This window comes from Bufo gargarizans, chromosome 4 (assembly GCF_014858855.1).
Source record: "Bufo gargarizans isolate SCDJY-AF-19 chromosome 4, ASM1485885v1, whole genome shotgun sequence".
Lineage (NCBI taxonomy): Eukaryota > Metazoa > Chordata > Amphibia > Anura > Bufonidae > Bufo > Bufo gargarizans.
The window spans coordinates 125,577,000-125,595,939 of NC_058083.1; the positions used below are offsets into that span (position 1 = coordinate 125,577,000).

At 43.4% G+C, this 18,940-nt stretch overlaps 1 protein-coding gene and 1 long non-coding RNA gene across 4 annotated transcripts in view; one reads left to right on the top strand and one right to left on the bottom strand.

Moving 5' to 3' along the window:
* AGTR1 (angiotensin II receptor type 1) overlaps positions 1-4,629 on the bottom strand; it is a 150,698-nt gene extending 146,069 nt beyond the window's left edge. For 2 of the 3 annotated variants that reach the window (XR_006388760.1, XM_044290729.1), the window contains exons 1-2: positions 4,510-4,629; positions 4,377-4,409 (exon numbers count right to left, since the gene is read on the bottom strand). The gene's annotated coding sequence lies outside the window, so the exon portion shown is untranslated. The remainder of the gene's footprint in view (positions 1-4,376; positions 4,410-4,509) is intronic. The other variant, XM_044290730.1, reaches the window with a different exon arrangement.
* On the top strand, positions 3,362-4,639 carry LOC122935013. The gene is made up of 3 exons (XR_006388761.1): positions 3,362-3,493; positions 3,713-3,787; positions 4,521-4,639. It is a non-coding gene; the product is annotated as an uncharacterized LOC122935013 (long non-coding RNA).
* Positions 4,640-18,940: the final 14,301 nt, after the last annotated feature.

Below are 18,940 nucleotides of genomic sequence, written 5' to 3' on the forward strand. Positions count from 1 at the left end.
CCAAAAAGTTAAAATTCTAATGGACCAAATCTTACAGTGCGGTTTGCTTTTAAAGAGGCTTTTTGTTACCACCACCAGCCGTGCCTTTACCCTTAGTCTGATATGTCACTGTCACTTTGAGATTACTAACGCTGGCTTGGCGTTAGAAAACCCTGAAAAATGTAATCAACTGCTTTTCAGGGCAATTACAACATTTTTAATTCGGGTCAAATTTATTTGTACCCGAATCAAATTGCCGACTAATCAAATCCAAATGGAATTTTGATAAATTTACTCATCACTAATGAGAAGGAAACACAACGTTGACTGTTATGGAATGCATAATCAATATTTTACATGAAGTTAACTATAAAAACAGTGATGGCCAGTTTGCTTTGTTCGCCCGTGAACATATGCGGGCTGCCATCTTTTTTCACAAGTCCGGTGAGGCACAGGTAAGCCCTTAGCCGGTCTGAAAACAATTGCGGTCAGCGGTAGCAGGCAGTTCCGAGAACAACCACTGGGGGCCTTCATCGGGCTGTTCTCGGAACTGCCTGCTCCCGGTGACCGCATTTGTTTTGAGACCGGCTCACAGCACAAGAACAGGTAAGGCCTTACCTGTGCCTCGCCGGACTTGTAAAAAAAGATGGCAGCCCGCATATGTTCGCGGGCAAACAATGCGAACTGGCCATCACTGTATAAAAAATGATCATTGGGACTTGGTGACTAGAAGTTCTTTCAATGTTTTTAGGGCTGGTGTCAGCACCAGGCAAATGTCAGCAGATGCCAAGGTTTCTTGGACTTGTCTGCATAAACATACCCTTGTGAAACTGAGGGCTAAGCTCACACAAATCTGGTTTGTGCCAGGTATGTTTTGATCAGCAAACACCAATAGTCCTTCAGTTAAATAGCAAGAGACACTGCTGGTCTCCACATGGGTGCAGAGCCTGAGAAATGTCACCTGCTAGCTGCGGAGTTTGTTGGACCAGTGCCTAGAAAACAGCACATGCAAAAAGTGATTCACTAGGGAGTTGAAAGAGACTCCAAAATGAATAATCACATGGTGGGAAGCACATCCTTGTTGTAAAGCAGAGATTCCCTAATGGAAGAGATCAATTAACATTATCTTTGAGGTATATATATGTACGCTGTATGCATCAGGCTCCTCAGTACAGATAGAAGCTCCCAAGCTGAGGACCGTTACAGCATGCAATGTTGCATGTAAAATCATTAGGAATGTAATCTACAATGTGTTACAATGTTTATTTAAAGGAACATTTAACTTAGTAACTGGTTCTCAACAGATGTTCTCTATTTATGTCAAATGGGAACATTGTAGTCAGAGGAATGCAACCAATGCTGCGCAGTGTCTCTTTCATTAGCCAGAAGATAGTAGACTTTATAGTCAGCTATTTTATGACAAGGGGTACGACTCATGTACCGTAAATGTTAAGGTCATGGAAGAATAAGCCTAAAGTATCTATTGTTTATCATTGCTTCATGTCATTAGTGATGTTAACGGCTGAAACGCGCTGCGGATTATGTCAGCGCTGAATAAGTGAGTCAAATAGATAAAAATAGTTATGTGTAAGTAGCCATTTTAGAAAAATGTCTGGCCCTATGATGACCATAAGTAAAATGGCTTGTACAGGATTAAACCATCATGGCTACTTTCTTCTATAAACAGTGCCACACCCTTCCACAGGTTGCGTGAGGTATTGCATCCCAGCCCCTTTTATGTCACTAGGGATGAGCAGCAATAACACACACATCCTGCGGACAGCTGTGGCGCTGTATCTGAAAGAAAGCAAGCATATTTTTCTAATCTTAGGCAACCCCCTTAACCTCAGATAGGAAAGGATTGATCAAAACTGGTGGGAACGAAAACTGGCTTAAGTTACCCATAGCAACCAATCAGATTCCATCTTTTATTTTTGAGACCTCCCTTGGAAAATGAAAGGAGGGATCTGACTGGTTGCTATTTTCCACCTAGTGTATCTCCAGCTTACTTACAATTTGATGAACAGCTAGTGTATTATACTTGATTTACACAATCTGTGGACTTCAGATTAGGGCTAGTTTCACACTAGTGCAGCACTGATGTGAAATTAGCCTTAGAGATCCTTTCAAGATGGTGTGGATTATTATCGCAGCTTTTACGCAGCATCCAGCAGCTGTCAAATATTGTAACAGTTCTGACCTCTGCATAGTACTGTTCTTCTGTTATTACTACAGGAAGTACATGATTAACAAGACAGCATGTGTTTATACCTGACATGTGCTTTCCGCATTTTGCCAGGCCTGTATAGAAATGCCTATTCTTGTCCATAATTGCGGACGGATGCCGACCCAGAAATACGGTCGTCTAAATAGACCCTAAAGGGAATCTGTCACCAGTATTTTGTTGCTTGGTCCTTAAGCTTCAGCGCATGCCAACGGACCCTGATATTCATGAGCGTCTGAATTTCTCTGCCCCCTGTCACCGATTGACACATTTTTCCCCAAATAAATGTAACAGCAGGAGGTGGAGAAAATCCGGAGCTCGTGAATATGACGACCCATCAGCATGTGCTGGAGCTATTCAATACAAGATTTCAGCAAAACGGCTGGTATGTTAGTTCATAATTTATGTTGCCCTCAGGCCCCCTGCACACGGACGTGTGCGCCTCGTGGTGTGGGCTGCAAAATGTGGGCCGCAATGCACGAGCACAGTCCGTGGGGCAGCCGCAGCGGATTGCGGACCCATTCACTTGAATGGGTCCGCAATCCGGCTGTTCCGCAAAAAGATAGGACATGTTCTATCTTTTTGCGGAACAGAAGTACGGGACGAAACCCCATGGAAGCACTCCGTAGTGCTTCCGTAGGGTTCCGTTCCGTGCTTCCGTTCCGTACCATTCTGCATCTCTGGATTTGCGGACCCATTCAAGTGAATGGGTCCATATCCGTGATGCGGAATGCCGACGGCATAGCACACGTGTATTGCGGATCCGCAAATGCAGTCTCAGAACAGTTGCATAAAAAAACTTGACTTGCCTGTAACTTGCTGTCATGTAGCTGCTTTCCAGCTGTGATCTAGTTGCAGATTTGCATTGTGACCTTTGATAGCAAAGTCGTGTGCAACTTGAGACCTGCAACCAAAAATCCGACCGCATTGACAATCATTAGATGCTATGTTGCAATGCAGTGTAAAGTTGCAATCATATGTTGTCATGTAGCCCCAGACTAATTCTGAGAACTTTGTCACCATTGCCCATTTCCGTAGCACAGGGATCAGCAACCTCCGGCACTCCAGCTGTTCTGAAACTACAACTCCCAGAATCCTCCTTTCACTTCTGTAGGAGTTACAAGCACTGCCAAGTGAGTATACATGCTGGGAGTTGTAGTTTCACAGCAGCTGGAGTGCCGAAGGTTGCTGATCTCTGCGATAGGACATGGCCCTGCACAGTGAGCACTGTCAGCTTCGATTGGACATTGTCAGCGTGTACATGGACGTGCCCCATTGACAAGTTGAATGGTAGCACCCTACTGTTTGTTTATGAATACATTTTCAGGAGGAATAATAGAGGAAATTGACAATATAGGGTTCTAAAAAATGTAAATGTAAAATGCTGAACAATCCTCTTGAAATATTAATCTGTGAATATATCATTATAGTAGAATAAGAGCGGAGATATTGAAATATATGAATGTTCAGAGTTCCATTATATCAATTCAACTTTTCATTCATCCTCAGCTTTGGAATCACATACAGAGATAAGGATCGTTGTAGCAACTCAGTACTGTATTCTTCTCCACAGTAAAAGTCACGGTAAGCATGGAACGTTACTGCTTTACTAGAAGCTCTGATTTACATGATACTGCCTCATAAGATTAACAATACTGGATGGAAAATTGCCACATTTGTTTGACTTATTGTCATTGATGCACAAACAGCATCATTCGCAGCTACTATAAATATAACGGGCAGGAAGTATCACGTTACATATATATAGATAATATAATCACATAGGTTCTGTTATCAAGCATGATACAGACATTGCACAGGTTTGTGTGAATAAGCGTTTCTTTATCTGAATATGAAGTGCTACATGTTTTATACTTGTTTGAGATAGCTAGCTAGATAGATAACATGTAGATAGACAGATGATAGATAGATAGACAAAATGTAATTTCACAATATTTGTAACAACGTTTGGATAAGTGACAATAGCTTTGTTAACATTGTATCATTGTAACAAAAAAGTAACCCAAATTACATAAACATTGTCATAAGAAGTATCTGAAAATAAAAGTTTAAATTGCTTTATTTAAGTAAAATTCAAGCAAGGAAATATACAACAGTATTTGCATTTATGGGCAGTGTTAAGAAAGGATAAGAGAAGGAAAGAAGCACTTACTTGTTAAACAACTTGGAGATAAAGGCAGGCAACCTATAAGAAATGTCAGTCAGTGTCTAACAGTCTCTAATATAGCAAGTCATAAGACTGAAAAAGTTAAATATGCAAATACTGAAGAGGGTTCTTGTCTTACCTTAAGAACAGAGTACAGCGCTGACGACAAGAACTGAACCAAGGTGACGGAGCCAGGAGACAATCATCTGTGATGTTCAAGAAAGCAGAGTTAATTTTGTGAGCCTTCTCTCAGCTGTACAGCGGTTAGAGCAGATTTCTGCCTTATCCTTTACATCAGAGGCAAGGCACGCCTCTTCTGATCTCATCTTACACTGTCTCAGAAAACACAGGATGGACAAACATTTAAAGACGTAGTAATATTTGTGTCTTCATTGGAACAAAAGAAACTTCTCACATTTTTCTTAGAAGTATTACACTGTGCTCAGTGTACATCTAGCAGATGTTGTCATTCATTAGGAAATGGAAAATAATGTTTGCAATAGATTTTAATATATATTTTTTATCCTTGTCATATATCTTCATAAAGCACTATTCCAATATGATGACTGCTGACTAGGGAAGAGTGAACCTGCGGAAAATTCGTGTTTGCCGGGTTCAGATGACCTTTAGGTCAAAGTTCGGGTTCAGGACCCAAACTTGACCCCAAACCCCATTAATGTCAATGGGGACCTGAACCTCACTTTATTATTTTCCGTTATAACATGGTTATATTGGAAAATAATAGCATTCTTAAGACAGAATGCAAAACAAAATGGCAATTTAGGGGTTAAAAAAAACTCACCTCATCCACTTGATCCCACTGCAGCAGCTTCTTCTCTCTTCACTGAACAGGACCTGCCAAATGATCTGGGGAGAGCGTGGTAACGTCATCGTGCACATCGCAGGTCATTTGGCAGGTCCTGTTCAGTGAAGATAGAAGAAGCTGCTGCAGCGCAATCAAGTGCATGAGGTGAGTTTTTTTGTTTGTTTTGTTTTTAACCGCTAAATGGCCATCTTGTTTTGCATTCTATTTTAAGAATGCTATTATTTTTCAATATAATCATGTTATAATGGAAAATAATAAAATCACCTAAACACTGAACCCGAACCAGGACTTCAGTTAAAAAGTCCAGATTTGGGTTCAGGTACCAGAACTCTCAAAGTTTGGTATGAACCCAAACTTTGCAGTTCAGGTTAGATAATCATTAGAGCTGACTCTTTTCCTCAATAGAGGCCACCTAGCAAAAGTCAAATCTGCTATCAAGGGCAAAGCATGAATATCTTATACTAATATATCGAAGGATTGAGAATTTGCTAATGTAATAGAGTAGATTACAACGTTAAGTAAATATATACAGTACAGACCAAAAGTTTGGACACACCTTCTCATTCAAAGAGTTTTCTTTATTTTCATGACTATGAAAATTGTAGATTCACACTGAAGGCATCAAAACTATGAATTAACACATGTGGAATTAAATACATAACAAAAAAGTGTGAAACAACTGAAAATATGTCATATTCTAGGTTCTTCAAAGTAGCCACCTTTTGCTTTGATTACTGCTTTGCACACTCTTGGCATTCTCTTGATGAGCTTCAAGAGGTAGTCACCTGAAATGGTCTTCCAACAGTCTTGAAGGAGTTCCCAGAGATGCTTAGCACTTTTTGGCCCTTTTTCCCTCACTCTGCGGTCCAGCTCACCCCAAACCATCTCAATGGGGTTCAGCTCTGGTGACTGTGGAGGCCAGGTCATCTGGCGCAGCACCCCATCACTCTCCTTCATGGTCAAATAGCCCTTACAAAGCCTGGAGGTGTGTTTGGGGTCATTGTCCTGTTGAAAAATAAATGATGGTCCAACTAAACGCAAACCGGATGGAATAGCATGCCGCTGCAAGATGCTGTGGTAGCCATGCTGGTTCAGTATGTCTTAAATTTTGAATAAATCCCCAACAGTATCACCAGCAAAGCACCCCCACACCATCACACCTCCTTCTCCATGCTTCACGGTGGGAACCAACCATGTAGAGTCCATCCATTCACCTTTTCTACGTCGCACAAAGACACAGTGGTTGGAACCAAAGATCTCAAATTTGGACTCATCAGACCAAAGCACAGATTTCCACTGGTCTAATGTCCATTCCTTGTGTTCTTTAGCCCAAATAAGTCTCTTCTGCTTGTTGCCTGTCCTTAGCAGTGGTTTCCTAGCAGATATTCTACCATGAAGGCCTGATTCACACAGTCTCCTCTTAACAGTTGTTCTAGAGATGTGTCTGCTGCTAGAACTCTGTGTGGCATTGACTTGGTCTCTAATCTGAGCTCTGTTAACCTGCGATTTCTGAGGCTGGTGACTCGGATGAACTTATCCTCTGCAGCAGAGGTGACTCTTGGTCTTCCTTTCCTGGGGCGGTCTGCATGTGAGCCAGTTTCTTGTAGCGCTTGATGGTTTTTGTGACTGCACTTGGGGACACTTTCAAAGTTTTCCCAATTTTTCGGACTGACTGACCTTCATTTCTTAAAGTAATGATGGCCACTCGTTTTTCTTAGCTGCTTTTTTATTGCCATAATACAAATTCTAACAGTCTATTCAGTAGGACTATCAGCTGTGTATCCACCAGACTTCTCCACAACGCAACTGATGGTCCCAACCCCATTTATAAGGCAAGAATTCCCACTTATTAAACCTGACAGGGCACACCTGTGAAGTGAAAGCCATTTCAGGTGACTACCTCTTGAAGCTCATCAAGAGAATGCCAAGAGTGTGCAAAGCAGTAATCAAAGCAAAAGGTGGCTACTTTGAAGAACCTAGAATATGACATATTTTCAGTTGTTTCATACTTTTTTGTTATGTATATAATTCCACATGTGTTAATTCATAGTTTTGATGCCTTCAGTGTGAATCTACAATTTTCATAGTCATGAAAATAAAGAAAACTCTTTGAATGAGAAGGTGTGTCCAAACTTTTGGTCTGTACTGTATATAGTGACACAGTAAAGGGAGTTGTATGGGGAGGCAGAATTTTTTCCTCCCAGTGTGTGCTGCTGGACTGATTGGCCTCTAGGTGGGTTCAAACACCGAACTGGATCTCAGGTGCTGATCCGGGTTTTTGGCAACACCTAGCTGCCTTTAAAAGATAGCTGGGATCAGCAGAGGAAATTTCTTACTTGGGATCTAAGGCTTGTGCGGGGGTAGAGGGCTAAGACCTGTGTGAGGGGAAACAGCCGACTAAAGCCTGCTGATGGACTTTTTGTGGCAGAACAGCACGCCTGGTGTGAACTAACACCAATACTGCAAGGTGACTTTTTGCTTGAAAGTGACTTTTTGTTTCGTGAACTTGCTAATGTGTGAATAAAAACTAAACTTTTGATTTAAGAACTGGTTTGTGCCTCTATACTGCATCCGCTTATCCTGTCTATCAGAGCGGATCCCCACAATTAGTGGAGGATGCGTGCAGTCGCAGTGGGACTGGTGCAAAAGCCGAAATATTTTTGTAGCAATTTTTTGGGCACTGTTGTATGTTCTGCATAAAGCCTGCTAAGTTGCAACCAACATCACGGGACAAGATGGAGGAGATGATGAAGCAGCTGGTACAGGCCAACCTAAGGCTACAACAGGCCATTGGAGCAACAGCAAAAGTTGTATGAAGAGGACAAAAAGAGACACGAAGAAGCCTTACGTGTCCAACAAGAAACTAACCAGCTGCTGCTGCAACATGTGATGGCTAGAGTTCAGCGCGAATATTCGAAATCAAATTTTTATCTCGAATATTGCAACTCCGAGAATTCGCAAATATTTTTAATATAGTGCTATATTTTAGTTTTTTGAATATTCGTCATTTTTTACATCTGAACACATGATTTCTCCCTTCTTCTTGCTTGTGGGCCAATGAGTCATTGGCCAAAAGCAAGTTAAGCAGAGAGTATTCATGACTTCAGATGGAAAAAAAATACAAATATTCTAAAAAAACTAATATATAGCACTATATTCAATATAGTGTTATATATTCGTTTTTTAGGTTATTCACTTCAGATGGAAAAAAATGACGTATATTATATATTCAATATAGTGCTATATATTAGTTTTTTTTTAGAAAATTCGTAATTTTTTTCCATCTGAAGTCATGATTCCTCCCTGCCTAAATTGCTTTTGGGCCAATGACTCATTGGCCCACAAGGAAGAAGCAGGGAGGAATCATGTGTTCAGATGGAAAAAAATGACAAATATTCTAAAAACGAATATATAGCACTATATTCTATAGTGCTATATTTTCATTTTTGACTTACGCCTGTATTGACTGCGTAATATTCGCATATTACCTTTCCGATTCTTGAGTAAAAAAAAAAAGAATGTAGAATATGACAAATATTCAAATTTGCAAATATTTGACGAATATTCTACAAAATATTCTTGAAATATCGCAAATTTGAATATTGCCCCTGCCACTCATCACTAGTGATGGCTTTAGAGAAGTCAGGGATGTCTCAGGGAGTCCACGATGCCTGGAAAGCAGTCTGCACGGCAATTCCCAATATGGCACCTACCTGGCCTTGTTTGAGAAGGTGGTCATGAGGGAGAGTCCAGTGGGCTGAGGTCATTGCTCCGTTCCTGGAATCCGGACCCCAACAGGTTTACTTCGATTTACTGGACAAGCAAGCGGCAGACTACTATAAGGTCAAGGGTGAGATCCTGGCGAGACTGGGGGTGAATGTGTTGGTCCAGGCCCAGTAGGTGCATCAGTGGGAGTTTAACCCAACTGAGCCAGCGATACCACAGTATTATAATTTGCTGCATCTCTTTCAAAAATGCTTACCGCCTGACGTACTGAGTCCCACTGCCATGCTGGACCGTATTGTAGTTGACAAATTCTGGAGGGCATTGCCACCACCCCTCCAGTGCTGGGGTGGCCAGACATCCCCTAATAGTGCCCTGTAGATGGTGGACCTGGTTGAACGGTTTGGGTCTACTGAGGAACTTAAGAGGGGAACTCTGGGGAAGGGCGTAATAAAACTGAGAAAATCCCCACCCCAGACCCCGCGGCCTGAGCTGAGAAAGACCACATGGGATGTGCCCTTTGGGGATCTGGACCTGATAATATGCTGGCGGTGTCATAAGCCCGGCCATGTACCGGCCGACTTTCACCACCTGATTGAGCCCATGGACACAAACTTTGGATACCGGTAGTCATTGTATGCCAGAAGGGTCGGTGCGTCAGACACTCCAGAGACTCTCAAAACTGAACATTTGTGTCAAGTGCAGGTAGGAGTCACTCCAGTGGTGGCTCTGCTGGATTCAGGGAGTCTGGTGACCCTTGTGAGGGCTTCCCTGGTGCGACCCACTGAGTTTACGGGCCGGAAAGTTGGGGTGTTCAGCATATATGGAGATTAAAAAGAGTACCCCACTGCTCTGGTGTCTCTCAGCACGTGTGCTGGCAGGCGGATCGATGAGGTGGCCGTAACCACAAGCATGCACTATTGATTGATATTAGGAAGAGATTTTCCGTTGTTCCTAGCCCTGTGGTTGGCCATTGTACATGCTGATCCCCGAGAGATAGGGAAAGCTCCAGTAGCGAGGCCTGGCCCAGTTGAGGTATTAGAACACGGGAAACCCAAGGCGGAGGGGCCCACGGTAGGTCCGGTGGATGAAGTGGATAAAAACCCACGGAATAGGATAGGTAGGCAGCATAGGAAGATAGCTCAGCAAGCCCAGAGTTGGACCTATAATCGAGCATCTGGGGTCTGTAACTTTAGCTGGGCAGATCCGGTAAACTTACATAAATAAAAATAAAAGTATACATATTAGGTATCGCCGCGTCCGTATCCACCGGCTCTATAAAAATATCACATGACCTAACTGTGCATTTTTTGTCACCTTACATCACAAAAAGTGTAATACAAAGCGATCAAAAAGTCATATGCACCCTAAAATAGTTCCAATCAAACAGTCATCTCATCCCGCAAAAAATGAGACTTTAATAAGATAATAGCCCAAAAACTGAAAAAAACTATGGCTCTCAGAATATGGAGACACTAAAACATGATTATTTTTTTTGTTTCAAAAATGATATTATTGTGTCAAACCTACATAAATAAAAAAAAGTATACATATTAGGTATCGCCGCGTCTGTATCGACCAGCTCTATAAAATTATCACATGACCTAACCCCTCAGGTGAACACCGTAAAAAAAAAAAATAAATGTGAAAAATAAACCATTTTTTGTCACCTTACATCACAAAAAGTGCAATAGCAAGCGATCAAAAAGTCATCTGCACCCCTAAATAGTGCCAATGAAACCGTCATCTCATCCTGCAAAAATCATACCCTACCCAAGATAATAGCCCAAAAACTTAAAAAAATATGTCTCTCTGACTATGGAAACACTAGAGGGCAGTGTCCAGAGATCACACAGAGGCATATGGGTTACACTATACTAGGACTAAAATGATTATTCAATTGAATGGAGTAATTCAACACAAAAAGCCAATGTGGTCAAGTTCCCTTGCCATTTAACCACCTCAGCTCCCCTAGATTAAACCCCCTTAATGACCAGACCACTTTTTACAATTCTGCACTACACTACTTTCACGGTTTATTGCTCGGTCATAACACTTACCACCCAAATGAATTTTACCTCCTTTTCTTCTCACTAATAGAGCTTTCATTTGGTATTATTTCATAGCTGCTGACATTTTAACTTTTTTTGATATTAATCAAAATTGACTGAAATATTTGCAAAAAAATGACATTTTTCACTTTCTGTTGTAAAATTTTTCAAATAAAACTACATTTCTATATAAATTTTTCTCTAAATTTATTGTTCTACAGTCTTTGATTAAAAAAAAATGCAATAAGTGTATATGTATTGGTTTGGGTAAAAGTTATAGGATTTACAAACTATGTACAAACTATGGACCAAAAAAATTAATTTACGCACTTTGACTTTCTGAGCACCTGTCATGTTTCCTGAGGTTCTACAATGCCCAGACAGTAGAAACACCCCACAAATGACCCCATTTCGGAAAGTAGACACCCTAAGGTATTCGCTGATGGGCATAGTGAGTTCATGGAATTTTTAATTTTTTGGTCACAAGTTAGCAGAAAATGATTATTATTATTTTTTTCTTACAAAGTTTCATATTCCACTAACTATGAACTCACCATAGCCCTCACGGAATACCTTGAGGTGTCTTCTTTCCAAAATGGGGTCACATGTGGAGTATTTATACTGCCCTTGCATTTTGGGGGCCCTAAAGCGTGAGAAGTAGTTTGGAATCCAAATGCGTAAAAAATGCCCTGTGAAATCCTAAAGATACTCATTGACATTTTACATAAATATCTCTGTAAAAGACAACTTTTCCAATTTTTTTATACAAAGTTGTCATTTTGCAGAGATATTTATCTCACTCAGCATGGGTATATGTAAAAAGACACCCCAAAACACATTGCCCTACTTCTCCTGAGTACAGCTATACCACATGTGTGACACTTTTTTGCAGCCTAGGTGCGCAAAGGGGCCCAAATTCCAATGAGTACCTTTTAGACATTTGGATTCCAGACTTCTCACGCAAATTCGGAAACTTGGACGGGTTTCCACCGGAAAGACTGGGCATAAAAGCTTCCCGGGTTGGCGGCTATAAATTGAGTGGCATACCGGTTTGTTTCTGCCACGACTAAGTCAAAGAGCTCCGCAGTGAAGAACAGCTAAAAAAAAAAAAAACAGTGCCGATCCGATCTGAGCTGTCTCAACCCGAACTCCAGACTGGGCGGTGAAAGGGGGAACTACTGGTGCCAGCACCTCAGGGACTCTAGGGGCTCTACGGGCCTGTTTGTGCGGTGGCTGCGATGGGGGAACTACTGCACGTGCCACCGTACCAGCTTCAACTGCCCTTCTGGTGCTCGCAACTTCACCATGTTCTATGGCAGTGCTGGTACTAGGTCCAGGATGGGCTGCGCTGCTGGTGTATGCCTCACCACGTAATCTGACAGCACCAGCCCCACTCTGCTGCCCTTGAAGCGGATCCTGCGCAACCTGTGGTCTAGCAACACGGGGCCGGGTACGTCTGGTGGTATCAGGGACCTCAACCTCACCGTCCGAACTTTGGGTCAGACTACCACTGCTTTCTACAGGTTCGTATTCTTACCCCGCTGGATTCGTCAGATGAGGGTTCCCATTCCTCATCCGACTGGGTCAGAATCCTGTAGGCCTCTTCAGAAGAATACCCCTTACTTGCCATTTGGTCAACTAAATTTAGGGGGTATTCCCTGAGACTACCCAAGAAAAAAAGCAAGCCTGTCTTACAAATGGGAGGCTAGCGAAGTACAGGAAGCCGCTGCGATTGATAAAAAATATCAAAACTGATTTTTTTAATCGCTGCAGCGCTTGTGTAGTGATTGTGAAAAAAATAAATAAAAAATTTGGCACTGCGGCGTGGTGGGCGTGGGTGAACGCACATGTGGGTGACCGATCAGGCCTGATCGGGCAAACACTGCGTTTTGGGTGGAGGGCAAGCTAAGGTGACACTAATACTATTATAGATCTGACTGTGATCAGTTCTGATCACTTACAGATACTATAAAAGTACCAATGCTGATTAGCGATACGCTAATCAGCGAATAAGTGACTGCGGTGCGGTGGGCTGGGTGCTAACTGAAGCTAACTACCTACCAAAGGGGCCTAAACTAACCTAAACCTAACAGTCAATACTGGTGAAAAAAAAAAAGTGACAGTTTACACTGATCACTTTTTTCCCTTTCACTAGTGATTGACAGGGGTAATCAAGGGGTTAATTGGGTGATGGGGGGGGTGATCTGGGGCTAAATGTGTTGTGCTTGGTGTACTCACAGTGATCTGTGCTCTCTTCTGGGCCCAACCGACGAATATGAACCAGCAGAGAGCACAGAAGCCATTTAACACATTATATTTATAAATATAATGTGTTAAATGGCTTGTGATTCGATTTTTTAAAAGTTACCAACCTGCCAGCGGTGATCATTGGCTGGCAGGCTGGTGATGAATTTCTTCAGCGACTTTTCCCGGCCCGCACTGCGCATGTGCGTGCCGGCTATGCACGTAATCTCGCGTCTCGCTAGATGACACGTATATGCGTCTGCGAGGAATAAATCGACCGCCCGCAGGACTAATCCCTGCGTTAGGCAGTCGGGAGGCGGTTAAGATAGGCTGTTCATACAAATTTCAATAATTAGTTAATTGAATGAAAAAACAAATAAGAGGTTTAATAAATTAATGAAAAAATAGATAAATAAACGTATCGATTGATTAAAAAAAATTAGTAGCCAAATAAATACATAAAGAAATTCATCAATAGAGAAATATATAAATAAAGTCATCAATAAATAAATACATAAAGAAATTCATCAGTAAATACATAAATAAATTGATCAATACAGAAAAATCTAAATAAAGTCATCAGTAAATAAATGCATGAAAAAATTCATCAATAAATACATAAATACATTTATCAATACAGAAACATATAAATAAAGTCATCAATAAATAAATATATAAAAAAAAATCATCCCTAAATAAATTAATCCAGAAATATATACAGAAGTTAAAAAGCAATGATGTTTTGGAGGGAGAGCCAAGTTAGGAATTGACAAGGGACCCTTCAGCACCCTGAACCGACGGCGGGGGCCAAGAAGTCGCTGCTGATCCAGGACTCATTCATTTTGATAAATGTCAGTCTATCCACAGGTCTGCTTGTCGGTGACCACCCCACCTACCGTGCTAAATGTCCGCTCAGATAGTATGCTCGAGGGGGGACAAGATAGTACTTCCAGCACATACTTAGCAAGCTCACTTCAGGTGTCCAGTCTGGCAACCCAGTACGCCATAGGGTCGTCGGTGCTCATGCTGTCAGAAGCACCGACTGACCCCATGTAGTCTGCCACCATGCGGGCCAGCCGTTGGTGGTGACTGCTGCTGCTGCTCCTGCCTTGCGCAGATTGGTAGAACAACCTCATCTCAACCATAAGATCACCTACTTGTCTGAAGCTGCTTGGGCCAGCCACCTGCTAGGTGAGATAAGCAGGGAGAACTGGAGCGTGAGGCTGAGGGTTTGCCTGTCCCAGCTGGAGGAGCAGACAGGCCCGCAGGTTTTGCATATGGGCATCCCTCCGGCCGGCTGGGATGAACTGCTCCAGTTTCCCCTTGCAGCAAGGGTCTGAAAGGGTGGCCAACCAAAAATCATCCCTCTCCTTAATTTTCCTGATCTGGGGGTCCCTCCAAAGGCAGTGCAGCATGTGGACAGCCATGGGGAAGAGGACAGCCCGCTGTGACTCTTCTTAGTTGCCTGGGATCATGACATCTTGGTCCTCCTGCTGCTGCTGCTCCCTGTGGGAGTAACCCCACCCCCGGACTAATGGTGCCTCCAGCACCGGCTCTCCCTCCTGACCAGGCCCAGACTCCTGGACGTCAACAAACTCCTCAACAAATTCTTCCTCCTCCTCCTCCTCCCAATCCTGGGCCTGGTGTTGATGGAGCAGTGTTGCCTCTTCTTGCTCCACCAAGGCACTCTCCTCAGCATCGAGCAGGCATTAGTGTCCTGTCCAGCATGAACACTATGGGAAGCACAGCATTGAGGCCAACATGCTCCCCACTGACCATCTTGGATTCCTGCTCGAATGGGGCCAACACGTGGTAGACCTGGTGTATCTGCCCCCACTCCGCATTGGTAATGTAGGGGAGTGGGTGTGATGGTGCCTTGGTCCAGCAAATACTCATTCAGCGCCCGTCACTGCTCCCACAACCTCTCCAGCATGTGGAGGATAGAGTTCCACCGCGTCACACTGTTCACAATCAGCCTGTGAGGTGTCAGGCTGTTGTCCTGCTGCAGTTTGGATAGGGACAGTTGGGGAGCGTCGGAAGTGGCTGGCAAGCCTCCTTACTAGGGATGAGCGAACCCAAACTGTATAGTTCGGGTTCGTACCGAATTTTGGGGTGTCCGTGACACGGACCCGAACATTTTAGTAAAAGTCCGGGTTCGGTGTTCGTCGCTTTCTTGGCGCTTTTTGAAAGGCTGCAAAGCAGCCAATAAACAAGCGTCATACTACTTGCCCCAAGAGGCCGTCACAGCCATGCCTACTATTGGCATGGCTGTGATTGGCCAGTGCAGCATGTGACCCAGCCTCTATTTAAGCTGGAGTCACGTAGCACCGCACGTCACTCTGCTCTGATCAGTGTAGGGAGAGGTTGCAGCTGCGACGTTAGGGCGAGATTAGGCAGTGATTAACTCCTCCAAAAGACTTCATTCAGTGATCGATCTGCAGCTGTGGATCATTGAACTGCTGCTATTCAATTGCTCCCTGTTATTAGGCTGCCCAGAGCGTTTTTCATTCACTTTTTTCTGGGGTGATCGGTGGCCATTTTGTGTCTTGTGGTCCGCCAGCACAAGCTGCCACCAAGTAAATTTAACCATCAATAGTGTGGATATTTTTTGGCTATATCCTACATCAGGGTCAAGCTGTCACACTAAGTGCATTTAACCATCAATAGTGTGGTTATTTTTTGGCCATATACTACATCAGGGGCAAGCTGAGACTGTCACCAAGTGCATTTAACCCTCAATAGTGTGGTTGTTTTTTGGCTATATCCTACATCAGGGTCAAGCTGTCACACCAAGTGCATTTAACCATTAATAGTGTGGTTATTTTTTGGCCATATACTACATCAGGGGCAAGCTGAGCCTGTCACCAAGTGCATTTAACCCTCAATAGTGTGGTTGTTTTTTGGCTATATCCTACATCAGGGTCAGGCTGTCACACCAAGTGCATTTAACCATCAATAGTGTGGTTATTTTTGGGCTATATCCTACATCAGGGGCTTGGCTGTGCTTGCTATTTTATTGAGGGGTGAAATACAATAGCCAAAATAGCAGTACCCTAAATCTGGTGTTTCAGCTGTAGCCAGCCAATTGTAATACTGTCTGCTGTCTGGCAAAGTATATATTTTTGTTCAGGGTTGAAATACAATTCCCAACTTAGCAATTTCCTAAATTAGTGGTTTCTGCTGTATCAGGGCTACTTTAAATCTACTCATTTAAAGGGTATATAAGATTCAAGGTGCAGATAGGGTCATTCTCAATAACTTCACACACACGCTACTGTGCATTTCCAAGTCTAATTCTGTCTGTAAACGTATACCTTTCACCCAGCGCCTAAATACTAGGCCTCAAATTTACATTCATCTAAATCTGTGGTTATTGCTGTGGCTGGTCAAGTTATTTAGTGTCCGTCAAAGCACAGTTTTTATTCTGGGTTGAAATACAATTCCCAATTTAGCAATTTCCTAATTTAGTGGTCTCTGCTGTATCAGGCCTACTTCAAATCTATTCCTAAAAGGGTATATAAGATTTACGGTGCAGATAGGGTTATTCTCAATAACTTCACATACACGCTATTGTGCAATTCCAAGTCTAATTCTGTCCGTAAACGTATACCTGTCATCCAGCGCCTAAATACTAGGCCTCAAAATTATATTCAGCTAAATCTGTCGTTACTGCTGTGCCTTTATTAGTGTAATACGGTACCTAAATAGATAGCCAGATAGTGTTAGGTGTCTGTAAAAAAAGGCCTGAATTTGAATTCAATACATTGGGCCAAATGTATGACAATGGACTGTTACAGTGGTGGGTGACGTGAAGCCTGATTCTCTGCAATGACATGCAGACTGATTCTCTGCTGACATGAAGCCAGATTCTCTGTTACGGGACCTCTCTCCTCTGCCTGGGTGCCTGGGCCTAAATATATGACAATGGTTACTGTTACAGTGGTGGGTGACGTGAAGCCTGATTCTCTGTTATGGGACCTCTCTCCTCTGCCTGGGTGTCGGGGCCTAAATATATGACAATGGACTGTTACAGTGGTGAGTGACGTGAAGCCTGGTTCTCTGCTATGACATGCAGACTGATTCTCTGCTGACATGAAGCCAGATTCTCTGTTACGGGACCTCTCTCCTCTGCCTGGGCCTAAATATATGACAATGGACTGTTACAGTGGTGGGTGACGTGAAGCCTGATTCTCTGCTATGACATGCAGACTGATTCTCTGCTGACATGAAGCCAGATTCTCTGTTATCGGACCTCTCTCCTCTGCCTGGGTGCCGGGGCCTAAATATATGACAATGGACTGGTACAGTGGTGGGTGACGTGAAGCCTGATTCTCTGCTATGACATGAAGACTGATTCTCTGCTGACATGAAGCCAGATTCTCTTTTACGGGACCTCTCTCCTCTGCCTGGGTGCCTGGGCCTAAATATCTGACAATGGACTGTTCCAGTTTTGGCTGACGTGAAGCCTGATTCTCTGCTATGACATGCAGACTGATTCTCTGCTGACATGAAGCCAGATTCTCTGTTACGGGACTTCTCTCCTCTGCCTGGGTGCTGGGGCCTAAATATATGACAATGGACTGTTACAGTGGTGGGTGACGTGAAGCCTGATTCTCTGCTATGACATGCAGACTGATTCTCTGCTGACATGAAGCCAGATTCTCTGTTACGGGACTTCTCTCCTCTGCCTGGGTGCCGGGGCCTAAATATATGACAATGGACTGTTACAGTGGTGGGTGACGTGAAGCCTGATTCTCTGCTATGACATGCAGACTGATTCTCTGCTGACATGAAGCCAGATTCTCTGTTACGGGACTTCTCTCCTCTGCCTGGGTGCCTGGGCCTAAATATCTGACAATGGACTGTTCCAGTTTTGGCTGACGTGAAGCCTGATTCTCTGCTATGACATGCAGACTGATTCTCTGCTGACATGAAGCCAGATTCTCTGTTACGGGACTTCTCTCCTCTGCCTGGGTGCCGGGGCCTAAATATATGACAATGGACTGTTACAGTGGTGGGTGACGTGAAGCCTGATTCTCTGCTATGACATGCAGACTGATTCTCTGCTGACATGAAGCCAGATTCTCTGTTACGGGACTTCTCTCCTCTGCCTGGGTGCCTGGGCCTAAATATCTGACAATGGACTGTTACAGTGGTGGGTGACGTGAAGCCAGATTCTCTGCTATGGGACCTCTCTCCAATTGATTTTGGTTAATTTTTATTTATTTTTATTTATTTCCCTATCCACATTTGTTTGCAGGGGATTTACCTACATATTGCTGCCTTTTGCAGCCCTCTAGCTCTTTCCTGGGCTGTTTTACAACCTTTTTAGTGCCGAAAAGTTCGGGTCCCCATTGACTTTAATGGGGTTCGGGACGAAGTTCCGGGAGGTTCGGCCGAACTTCTCGAACCCGAATATCCAGGTGTTCGCTCAACTCTACTCCTTACCCTTTGCGCAATGTCTTTCAAACTTCGGTATGTGCATAGGACTTCTGTACCACAAGGTTGAGGACATGTGCCATACAGAGCACATATGTTAGACTGCCAGCATGGAGGGTGACAAGGAGGTTGCTGCCATTGTCACAGACAACCATACCTGCCTAGAGCCTTCGGGGTGTCAGCCACTTGTGGACCTGAGCCTGAAGGGTGGCCAGAACATAAGGTCCAGTGTGTCTCTGTTCCCCTAAGCCAGTGATAGGCAAATCGCGGCTCTCCAGATGTTGCAG